The sequence below is a fragment of the Aedes aegypti genome, chromosome 3 (assembly GCF_002204515.2).
Source record: "Aedes aegypti strain LVP_AGWG chromosome 3, AaegL5.0 Primary Assembly, whole genome shotgun sequence".
Taxonomy (NCBI): domain Eukaryota; kingdom Metazoa; phylum Arthropoda; class Insecta; order Diptera; family Culicidae; genus Aedes; species Aedes aegypti.
In genome coordinates, this window is record NC_035109.1 from 65,439,818 (window position 1) to 65,452,861 (window position 13,044).

Below are 13,044 nucleotides of genomic sequence, written 5' to 3' on the forward strand. Positions count from 1 at the left end.
TTTTCATGCAAGAAGTCTCTCAATTTATTTTTCTTTAGAATACTATTCGCTACCAACCCTGCTTCTATTAATTGAGGGCTAAACGACACATTGTTCAAAATGTATTCAAATGGGCCACCCTTCAGTTACTTTTCAGTTCTCACCGCGTTCTTAGATGGTGGCGCTAGGAAAATCGTTCGCGCAAATCGTATTCATGATCCCCATTGCACCAGCCAGCCGGCATCAATCATCGCGGGTTCGGTCAATACAAAAACAACATAAACCTTACCGGCGGCGTCCACATTGCCGCATCGTAAGGCGCGGGGCCGCGGATCCATCGGTTCCCGAACCACGCCAGTTGTTGAGTGGCTTTCGTCGGATGCGGACGCGTTTTCCGTGCTATCTAGCTTCTTCGGTGACGGTTATCGCGATTGCGCACTGAGTTGCACGAGACGATTTGTTATTTGTGAATAGAATTCGGTCGGTGGTCGGAGGCGATAGGGAGAAGTGTATTCCCAGAGCACAGATAGGTTGGTGTTTGATATTTGTTCAAAGGAGCTGTGCGACGACTCCCTGTTTATACTAGTGCTAGAACATTGCTCATTGCGAGGCGAGAATCGGGAACGAAGCGAGTTTATACTTCTGTTGATACGCTCTTCTTGGTAGAGCATATGAGGATGCGAACAGCTGGTTTCTGTGTGATGTTCTTGTTACATATACAAAGCACGCCAGACGGATGATTCACAACAGATCGATAAAGTGATACGCTAGTGGTTCTCGTACGTTCCAAGGATTGAAGTTCGTGATAAATGTGAAGGTTTAATAGCGACAACTATGGCCAATAATGAGGATATGAAGAACGAAGTTGCATAACCACAAGCATACAGTGCCTCATGTACGGCAAGTTTTCTCAACAGGTTTGCCCTAAAGCTGGTTATGAGAGCCGCTGCAACGTATCGGAATGCAATTTCTGCACGTTGCACATCTTAACAAAGAATACAGACTAACCGGTGTGGATAAAGAAAAGAGAAACGTAGAAAGTAATTACATATGGGCAGAGCGCGTGGCCCTTGAACTATAGTAGACGTTATTCATATGTACAAGTATACAACCTCTTTACCAATCAATGACACCCATCAGTGTTTCCGACGATGTCCTTGATTGATTGTGAAACTCGGTGGAATGAGTTGAGCACGACGATCTTATCAGTTTGTTGCTACAATGGATAACGTATCTATCTATGTGAGATAGAACGATGCAGTCGAAGCGAGGAAATAATGATACTGATATCGTTCTTTTACCGGTACTCAAACATCGATTGACGTATATCTCTCGTTACTTTTTGTATTTTGATGGTTCGTAGGGGAAAAGCACTAATTTTCGACCTACAAGAATTCTGTGCCAATTTTCGGATTTCCATACAAAGTAGGGAAAAATCGTATGGATGGGTTGAAAATTTGTGCTTTTCCCCTAATCATTATTTGGCACTGTTAGGGTTTATTCACAAATTTCATAACGCTCAAAATGGTCATTTTCGACACCCACCCACCCCCTCGTAACACTTTTTGTATGAATATTTCAGAAATTTTGTATGAGCCGTAACATCGCGAAGACACCCACCCACCCCCTTTAGCGTTATGAAATATGTGAATGGGCCCTTACTTCAATGGATCATTGAAGGTAGTTTTTGCAAATGCTCACCGCATCAAAACAAAGGCGCCACTGTATATGGGATTTAACATTGTGACAGCATTGCTGTTCTGTCAAACACACAAGACTACGGTGGCGCTATCTATGCTTTCCATAGCGGCCGTTTTGGTTATTTTAATGATCCATTCGTCGTACGAAAAAAAAATCTGCGCCAAAATTAAATCGCTTTATATTTTACATTTCAATGTATATTCTTGAATCAAATGAACAAATTTGATTTTATATTTTTAAGAAGGTTTTTGGAAAGTTTGATCTCGAGTGCGATTGTCGGTGTTGTGTTCCGATAGTATTACTTCGGTTTTTCGCTACGCACCTCATGCACAAAAAACTCGTGAAGCAAATCATATCTTCAGCATATTTTATACAAAATTGAATCATAACAAACTTTTGAAAGAAAAAATCGGTACTAAATTCAAAAAGACATCTTGAAGCGAATCCAAACGGATTCCTATCGGGCTTTCAAGGTGATTCCTGACAGTATTCCAAGTGGACTTCTTCGAGTAGAATCATAAGATGTGAAGAGGAATAGTTATGGATTTCTAGTAATATCATGAATGTATAATCTCGATAGAAATATAAATGTATTCCTGGGACTATTTTGCCTAGGATTTTCAAAAGGTTTCAACTGGAACCTTAGAAAATACCTTTAGAAACTTTCAATTTGTATTCAGAATGGAATCTTAGAAAAAAATCTTTTCAATCGGTTTCATGCATGCCCTGATTTGCTACTCGTAACACCGTGACGCACATGCGCTAGTGTATACGCATGAAAAATCGTTAAAAGGTAACTCGAAAAATATTTGTATGGCGAAATGCATCTACACTGAACGAAAGCTCCTTCCTTATATTGAATGATTTGTAATATACATGGCTGTAAATATTCATATTCCTTATTTTGAATGACTATTGAAGAATATGACACATCCACCGACTTCTGAACAAAAATCATTCAATCCTGAAATGACTTTTACTGTGATTCCGTATGACAATAAGTAGACAGTTGAATTAAGACACCACAAATGAGTAACATCCAATAATTGACGGATTTTGTTTTATACCATGTCCCTAATCAAAAATCATTCAACTATCGACTGAAATATCATACGGAAAACTAACGATCCTAAACGTCAAATTACTCTTGAAATGTTTACCGAAAATATGGTGGCAGCAGCGTGGTGGTTCAAGTTTTGCCTCGTGGATTTTACAGGTAATTGCATTTTGTGAAGGATTTATCCAGAATTATTTCCATTGAAATTATGTTTTCTCACTTTCAAGCTTGCTTTAAAATACACAAATCGTGAATCCCAAGGCCTTCCGTTCAAATTCTGGAGTCACATCAGCAGCCGCTTCATGCAGGTGCCTGCGGCTCATGCGGCCATGAGATCAATTATTCCTGGATTATTGAGAATTTTTGATGTTGATAACTTACAATAAAATAGAATGTGTATAAAACTATTGACGTTATTATTGTTTGAAATCGATTTAAATATTTTTATTTATACCAAGCATGTGATGGGGGTTGTTTACATTGACGTATGAAAATCATTCAAAATCAAGCATCTTTTGAAAGGATGAAAATACTTTCAAGATAGGATGATTTCCATTCAGTGCGATTTGTAAACAGATGATTTCACCGAAGATGAAAATCATCTTGAATGTGTCTGAAAATAGGTATGGGGCTCGGATGAGGCAAAAATCATTCAATATATGGCGGGAGATTTCGTTCAGTGTAACTATTTTCGAAAAAATATTTGATAACGGTTGTGCGCAATGATTATGGCTTTCACGTCTACCAAATATTTTCTCGATTAAAGCTTTCATTTACGAGATATTTGAGCAGAACTACTTGATCTTTCGACCTTGACGCTTGCTTTTGCCGGAGCGAGCGACGAGGGTAGGATCAAACATGTCGCGCGTCGATCTCGTAAGTGAAAAAGTGGCGTGTTTGGGGAGTTCGGTTGGAGTAAGTTAAAAAGTGCCGCGATCGGTTCGTTCTTTTTGATCTTTCGACGACCTTGACGCTTGCTCCTGGGCAGTGCGTCAAGAAAGCCCGAGCTGTCGTCCGTGTTTTTTTTCGGGTCGCGCGCCTATTTTTTTTTTTTTTTCTGAGTGCTAGCCGAGCAAACGAGTGAAGCTGAAAGTGGATTGTGGCTGCTCAGTCAAGGATAACGGATCAATTGGTGAGCTCGTTTCATGCTACTATTTCTAATCTATAAAATATGTATGACTGCACACTTAATCGTTACAATGGTGGGATGTAAATATGATGTTTCAACAAACTATGGATGGTTCGTCACTGTGAGTGCCGACACAAACTCTGATTCATGATTTATTTATGTTTAACATTTTTTTTTTTTTCAGAACACCCCTTATATACCTTTATTTTTGTAATTAAAAAAACTTTGAATGGTTCGACACTACAAGTGTAGACTTGCGAAAGGTTCATTTTATTCAACAAACTTTGGATGGTTCGCCACTGTAAGTGTCGGCATAAGAATAAGAGTGTTCTATGATGTCCCAACCAATTGAGTCTTTTGTTTCTTTTCAAATGAGTAAAATATAATAACACATGCTTTCGTACTGACAGCTGTAGGAATGTTACATTTAGGTATTTGTTCAACAAACTTTGAATGGTTCGTCACCTCAAGTGTCGGCATAATTTTCATCTACATAGAAATTATATGAACAATTATATTTACGTATAAGCATGTATATATCTCACAAATCATTGTTTATCATGGTCTAATCGCTTATCAAAGTGAATCCTTTGACCCAACGATCCTCTCCATTAACAAACATCCCTCCCAGTAACCTTTGTGGAGATGCAGAGGCAAACACGGTCTCCAAATAGCAAAGGTTACACACTAACATTCCTTCCCTCAATCCCACCTGACTGCAAGGACGTGGCCGGCGCCGTTATTGACCTTGTATAAATAGAGGCACTGAATTATGCGCACTGGAGAAGATTATGGCCAATCCCAGCTGAACTTCTAGTTGATTCTTTGTGCATTTTCACTGACTTCGGTCAATCACGGAATAGCAACCATTGATATGTGTAGTCAGTCTAAGCTAAGCTAAAGCTTTCATTTACGAGATATTTGAAGTTAGATGCCTTTCCCCATACAAAATTAAACGAGAAAACTCCTGATTATCAACTGTGGGCAAGAGCAAAGCAGGTAATCCATTTTATGTACGATTGCGGTACCGACTGAAAGGATGTGCAAGGATTCTGTGTTAAAATCTGTGGTTTTTAAGTAACACTGAGTGAAATAGCTTGTGCCCCATTGCTCATACGACCCAGGGGTTTTTCACAGTTCAAAGTGTGTAAGAATAAAAGATATAACATATGGTTAAGCTACTAGATTGTAGAAAAAGATTCCATTATCTTTTATTCGAATATTGAAGACATTTTCTTTTATTTTATCTTTTATGGTACATGAAGATTAAAAACCTCTCACAGTTTTGCCTTTTTGTGAGTAACTGTTAAAGGAATAAACATCATAAATTTATGAACGAGTTGAGTTCCTGAAGAAAACTACGTAGAGCCGGTGATACTCTGTATGACCTATTTACTTCTTACGGTAAACCTCATGAAATAATTTCTGACTAATAGATAAGCCTTATTTTTTAAGTAGAATCCTCTATAGCCCAAGCTTTTTGAACCACGGACCAAATCGCAGAAACAATTTTGTGTGGCGAGCCATATTATATAAGGTACCGCGGGGTAAGTGGGTGAATTGGGTAAGTGAAAACAAATTGTATATTTTAGTGAATGTAGGTATGAAATTACGTTTCAAACTCATGTGTAAACCTTCGAGGCCATTCAGAACATTACGACAGTCCAGAAATTAAAAAATAAATCAACCATTACAGCATAATAAAGCGTTTGTTTACTTGTCAAATATGACTTCGTAACAAATTGATGGCGTGCAATATTATTTTGATATTTTTGGTGAACAAATGATGCGGGGAATTATTTTCGTTACTACATCGGAGTTGCCCTTCCTAATAATTTTAAAGTGAAATTAAAAAGTTGTAAAATTATTTGATGTGTACCTCAAGAAAGCATAATTGTAATACCATCAATTTTGTAACCACGTGGTGTAAGTGAAAAGTTTCTTATTAGAGGTTGAAATTGTGTTTGCTCTTTAAATAGCCATACTTAGTAAGGCTGAATGTCGAAGCATTAAATTAAAAGGTAATAGAAACTATGGAACATCTCAAAAATATCACCAAACTTTACGGTTTTACATGTCTACTTTGAACATCTGACTAAAAAGAAAACTTTAAAATTATTTAAAAAGTTTCGATCTAAGAAACTGCACAGAGATTCTATCATGTCGATGTTAAAGCTAATGAAAAAAGAGGGTTTGATCTATCCATCTATGAAAAGTTCTAAATACTTTTCACTCTTGAAGGATTCAGTTCCGAGAAATGATTTCTCCCGAGGATTTGTGATACGTTCACACTAGAGCTGATATAAGGTATTATAGGTTATCTTGGTATCAAACGTTATACTTGTTATTTCCAGAGAAAACTAGATGTATGATATCTGATATCAAGAGAGCCTATATTACGTAATATCAAATCAAGCCTGAACATACTATTATCCTACGTTACTTCTGATTTTCATAAATTACAGACGGTAGAAATTCTACAACACAGAAATGCAATGCAATGCTGTCCCATGATGTAAGAAGTAACAAATTATGACAAAAATAATATGTTCATCGTTGACATGTTATTGTTTAGCGAGACTCCTTAACAAATGATAAAGTTATTTTGAAATTTAAGTCTAACTGTTTGTTTTTCAATTTATTTATGAAAATGGGGGAGTCGCTTTTCAAAACTGTTTCCATATTTTTGCCTGGAGTTTTGCACAAAATTCAATTATAAAATACCGCTTATAATTGATGGGAGTCAATTTAAAAATATACACGGCCTCATTTATTCATATTTTATTATTCAGAGAACTTAAACTATACGATTTTTGTTACTCACTTGCCCCACGGTATCATAATACACAAATATTCGCATGAAATCTGTCAAGAGCCAGTAAACAAAGGATTTTTTGGAGCAAAGATAAATCGAAAACAAGACATTTGCTGCTAAGCGCCTTGCTATATATTATGAGTCTTACTCGCAATCATACTATAATCACATGCAAACAGACGTCACTCTCTCATCATTGTTCACCACCTTTTAAACGGTCGATTCAAATATATTGTGGGAATAATGTTTAGGATATTATAAGAATCATTCTCAGAATTCCGCCCTAATCCCACCTAGTATTATGATCCAGAATGTGTCAAAATCCTGATCAAGCTTTTGTGAAAATCTTGCTCACAATTAAGCGATAAATATGTTCGAGATTTCTAGAATCGAGCCTAGGATACCTTCAAAATCTTACCCAATATTAATTTTGGCATTCTAGTTTGCAATTTTTGAAAATGCTGTCCAGGATTTTAAAAAACCTGCTCAAAACCTTACCTAGGGTTTAACAGTAACCTTGCCTAGAATTTTACAAAATTACGTATAGAATTTGATAAAAAAAATCCTAGCTAGAAGTCAATGAAGATTTTGTGAGAATCCTGCCCATGTTATTCCTGGAATTCTTTGAGAATCTGGACTAAAATTTTGTGAAAAGCCTGTCTAAATCCTGCTAACAGTTTTGCGTATATCACCCTCAGGATGATTGAATAAAATTATGTTTGAAAATTTAGCCTTCCGATAATTGCTTTGTTAAAAAAATATTAAAGGAAGCCTTGTTAGAAAAATTGTTGTAATCCCAACCAGATTTATGTTAAAAACTTTGTTTTTGAATAAACCTCTGAAGATTTCTTCGAAGAAATTTGGTTGATAATTCTAGCGTCATATTTGATAGGATTTCTGGTACTGTAATTTCGGGTTAAATTTATATTGTTTTTTTTTTTCAATTTCGCTGGTCTGTTTTCTTCAAAAATATTTGCAATTAAAATGTTATAACCAAGTACGACGGATTAACTGAAATTTTCTATCAGATTTAATTTTTGTGCTTTAGCAAGTCTAAAATTAAAAATCGGGAAATACCATTTCTAGATGAAATTGATTTCTTGTCAATACGATTATTGTTTCGAAAACAACTTTACATACTTAATTTTCTTCTTTGAATCTGAATATAGCAAGATTCTGAACAACACGAGGGGGACCCATTTCGCATGGAGACGTTTCGCATAAAGACGTTTGACATAATGGACGTTTCGCATAAAGCAGTTTCATTCAAGAACAGGTAGCCTTTTAAAGAAGGCATATAATTCTTGCCAAATGTCCTTTATGCCAAACGTTCTTATGCGAAACGTCTTTATGCGAAATGTCCCATCCACCAACAATACAATATTTATGAAAACCATAAATATCAATGTTCAAGATACCTTTACTACCGGGAATCGCAAGTCAGTCCCATTCCCATATGTAAAAAGTAGGCATTGAGAAAATTGACTGAGAAATTTTCAAACTCATTTCCCATACAAATATTAAAAAACAAAAATCCAGAAGATTGGAACATGTTTTGATCTCAATGAAACTTCCACAATTTGTTTTTCACTCCGTTACCTTCCCGAGGAAAATATAAAGTCGACCGAAACACTGTTCGTTTTGCGGAAATTTGCAAAGAGACTGGCATTTTTTTTGCATTCTATTCTTTATTTCTTAGTTTTTAATAAGGTAATTACTTTTACAATTTAAGTGGTTGACCACAGTGGTCCAGCTTTGTTTGCGATGATGAATTTTTGCTGGATTTTTAAAATAGTTTTACCCTAGTGCTACTGCTTGGCCTTGTTGGCTCTGGTAGTTTAAAAAAAATGATAACCTAACTACTACAAGGGACTGGCATGCGATTACTTTTCATTATTGAACCCTTCGACTTGGTGTTTTTTCCTCATTTTTTTCCAAAATGAAGATGGGACTGACTTGCGATTCACGACAGTTCAATACGTTTAAATGCGATCAATTTCCAAGTTCTTTATTTTAATTAGTTTGAAGGTGTTGTAACAAAAAAATCTTCAGCTGATATTTTGTGTTTTGTGTTTCCGGGAGAATTGTTGATGTCATCATGCAAATAATTTGTGGATAGATTGATTTTCTACTTCTTGCTTTCTGGTCCTACCATTTCCCATAAAACACCGAAGTAATAACTTTCAGTAGCTTTAGACAAATTTCGGTCAAATCAAACGTTTGACATTTTCTGCGCGATTTTAGGTTTGTATGGTAAAATATGTTTGACCATAATGTCAGCCCAAGGTTTTAAAATCTAATAAATCATTGAAATTATATGTTCTACAATTTTGTCCAAGATTGCAAGTCAATTGACATTCGTTGTTGCATCGCTGTAATGAAGCCTGGTCCTATAGCCTAAAATTATTATTAATTAGAAATAAATTATTTTGTGTTTAATTTATTTCTAATCTTCTAGTTAGTCTAGTCCAATAACAATTTCCAGCGATATTTTTCGGATTGAATATCCACGTAGGGATAGAAATCTTGAATACGGTAGATCTCTATAAATCCTTCTATCTATCTATCTATCTATGCGCTTGCACAGCCAGTATTGAAAAGCGTCATGCAAATACTGGAAATAGTTCATGTATTTTGTTGTCGACATTGATATTTATATCGATAATATGATACAAATATTAAAATGACCAGGCATACTGTGCAGACTTGAGTTTGAAGATAATTAAAAAAATCACGACCATCAGGTTATTCACTAATGACTTAATAACATAATGAGCGAAAACTTTTCAATTTTATAAGAGAGGAAACGGGGTCATCCTTACCAACCATTTCATTGAAGGGAAATAGGTATTCGTTGGAAGTGGCGGATAAAACTAATTAATGCACACTCCATTGCTGTTTTTCTCGCCTTGGGATGGGACACAGATATTTGTTTGGTATGCTCTGGTTTTAAAGCCTTGGCTTAAGCGCCATTACTCGCTCTCTGAAACGAAAAGAAAATTAAATCTGATCCCTCATCCATTATTCAACCATTTAAGATGAATGTATATAAAATCCCCAAATTAAATACAATGTTGAAAAGATAAGGATAAATTGGAAATCTCTCAACAAAGTTGCAGCTCAGCTTTAATCCGTATGCCAGCAGGATGTTGACAAATTCATGCTTGAATGGGTATTTTATCGAAGAAGCATTTTTTTTCACATAACAAACATAATCACCTCAAACTTATTTTTATTCTGCTACAGTTCAAAATTGTTTCGCAAAAAAAAACCTTTACTATTTATAGATTCTTTATCACACTTAATGTCAAGTATCTTATACTCATAATTTACTAATAACCGTAAACTTACCACAACAACCCATTTAAATAAAAGGTGCAATCCTCCTTATGTCAATCATCAAACCATCACCTTGGTAACACGTGGTGTACCAATCATCTACATCAATTTATTCATCTTCCTACTAGCAACGATTGCCAAGGCATATATATATATATATATATATATATATATATATATATATATATATATATATATATATATATATATATATATATATATATATATATATATATATATATATATATATATATATATATATATATATATATATATATATATATATATATATATATATATATATATATATATATATATATATATATATATATATATATATGTATATAACAGTGTGGCCACTTGAAATAACACTAAATTCTACGGGAGAACTTCGGTGTTGGAATAAATGACCAGATGAACCGAAAAAAAAGCACGAGAGCTGAATTCACGCGCACACTACGATCCTAGTTCTCTATAAATCCTTCCATACTAAATTGAATGCGCTGTGAAAATGGCGACTCTAATCTTGACCATAGCTTCTAAGCTACATGTGAATTTTAGTGTTTTAATTGAAAAACAAATCAAGCGTGTGCTGGAATAAGGGCGTAAGTCGCATGATCGATTTCTCTTCATCAATCCTCTCTTCTGTGAATAAAGGGAACAACATGCAGGTTTGTCAGCATTTTTTCAGTTCAGACCGCTTGGAAGCGATGCAATCTTGCGTCCTGTGGTGAAAAACTGTTGACAAACTTGCATTTTGTTACCTTTATTCACAAAAGAGAGGATCGATGAAGAGAAATCGATCATGCGACTTACGCCCTTATTCCAGCACACGCTTGAAATGTCCGAGTTCAAGCGTTTAGCTATGAATTCGAATTGTATTTGAGCTTTGCGAATGAGTCGTCAGAAATGCTAGTGTTCCGTAACTTGGACATTCGCCAAAGTGCACATTGCTGAATGATACATACTAATTTCAAATTAGGTCTTAGGCCTGAATTCCTGGATGAGAGTTTTGCGCAATTCTGATAATAGATGACAGTTTAGTAAATACAAAATTTAATTTTAGAAAATAAAAAGTTCCGTATCCTTTATATTTCTGCTAAAGAATATGTCTCTTTAGGGTAAGTGTACCAGTTATGGACATAGTGGTTCCTTATTTCGCCATACGTGATTACTTTAATGTCTTTATATTTTGAAAATTTTTGTATGTTGTAGTTAGATTTAAGATATATCTTGATGTTAGAGCAGACGGATTCCATGTCAAATCGGTCAGTCACAGAACTCGACCATCTCCGATTTGGATTAAATTTAGCACTTGTTTTTTTTTTACCAATTTATTTATTTAAGGCTCTATCGCGTTTAACGCTTTACGGAGCCGAGATTCATTTTTGTACTTTTTTACAATTGTTTAACTTCTTAAGTACCAAGTTTAGTCCGGGTTGGAGCCAGGGTACTCGTGGCAGCTCGAGGTTAGTGGTCACAAATATTTTTAGGAAGGGCTAGGTTGGGATTGGGTTACAGGGTTCTTTGCAGCTCATCCGGGTGGTATTTCATGGTTGCTCGTTTGTCGTATCATGGCGTATACCAACTTCATGTGGGTTTTCGATTGCCGGATGGCCAGGAACATCAATCCAACACAAATGGGACATAACACAGAGAGAAAAAAAAAAACTGGGGAAGAGAACACAAGAGAATCAAACTTTTATACAACACAAGCGAAGATAATCGTAAATCGACAACATGTAGACGAGATCGCGGGAGCCCAACACATCTCTAACTGAAACATAGGGTTGTCTACCTCGGGCCACAAGGGTATCCATAAGTTGTGCTCTGGAGGCGTCCATATCCGGGCACTGCCAAACTACGTGATCGATGTCATCATAACCGGAACCACACCTATTACATATATTGCTCAGCGCGAGGTTGATCCTGTGCAAATGTGCGTCTAGCGAGTAATGGTTGGACATAAGTCTTGACATCACGCGAATGAAATCTCGACTTACATCCCAACCTTTCCACCACGCTCGCAAGGAAACTCTAGGGATTATGGAATGTAACCACCGTCCCAGTTGGTCATTTAGCCAGTCGCTTTGCCAACCGTGAAGAGAACTTTGACGTACTAAATGAAACAATTCATCGTGTGAAATTCTTCTATCATATATCTCACCTTCCTCAGCGCCCACCTTTGCGAGAGAGTCCGCCTTCTCATTGCCATAAATTAAGCAATGTGAGGGGACCCATACAAAGGTAATCTTATATGATCTTTCGACCAGTGCACACATCTGCTCTCTTATTTTTGTAAGAAAGTAAGATGCATGCTTTACAGGTTTCATCGATCGAAGTGCCTCAATAGAACTGAGGCTATCCGAGAAGATGAAGAAGTGGTCTGCGGGCATGTTTGAGATCATCCCCAAAGCGAAGTTGATTGCTGCCAGCTCAGCAACATAAACCGTGCAAGGTTCCTGAAGTTTTCGGAAGGCGGAAGAGTTTTCATTGAAGACACCGAAGCCAGTGGATCCATTTATACGTGACCCGTCAGTGAAATATCTCCTGTAGGAATCGACATTCTGGAACTTTGCATTGAAAATACGTGGAATAGTTATACATCGAAGTTGATCTGGAATTCCATGAATAGCTTGTTTCATGGACAGATCATATTCAACAGAGGAACTGTCATTGGTGAAGCGTACACGTGGAGGGTTATAACATGGAAGGCTAATGTCAGATGACATGTAGTAGAGATAAACTCTCATGAATTTTGACTGAGTGTTCAGTTTGAGCAATTCTTCGAAGTTTTCGATGACGAGTGTGTTGCTCACTCCACACTTAATAAGTATTCTTAGCGAGAGCTCCCAGAATCGGTTTTGTAGCGGTAAAACCCCTGCCAGAACCTCTAGGCTCGCATTATGTGTCGAGTGCATACACCCTAAGGCGATACGCAAACAACGATATTGAATTCGTTCCAATTTAATCAAGTGGCAGTTTGCTGCTGAGAGAAAACAGAAAGAGCCATACTCTAGAAGA

General features: G+C 36.4%; 1 protein-coding gene across 3 annotated transcripts in view; it reads left to right on the top strand.

Annotated features, from left to right (window-relative positions):
- Positions 1-316: 316 nt before the first annotated feature.
- The window catches only part of LOC5578798 (patched domain-containing protein 3), an 89,165-nt gene continuing 76,437 nt past the window's right edge, over positions 317-13,044 (top strand). For all 3 annotated transcript variants that reach the window (XM_021855100.1, XM_021855101.1, XM_021855102.1), the window contains exon 1: positions 317-509. The gene's annotated coding sequence lies outside the window, so the exon portion shown is untranslated. The remainder of the gene's footprint in view (positions 510-13,044) is intronic.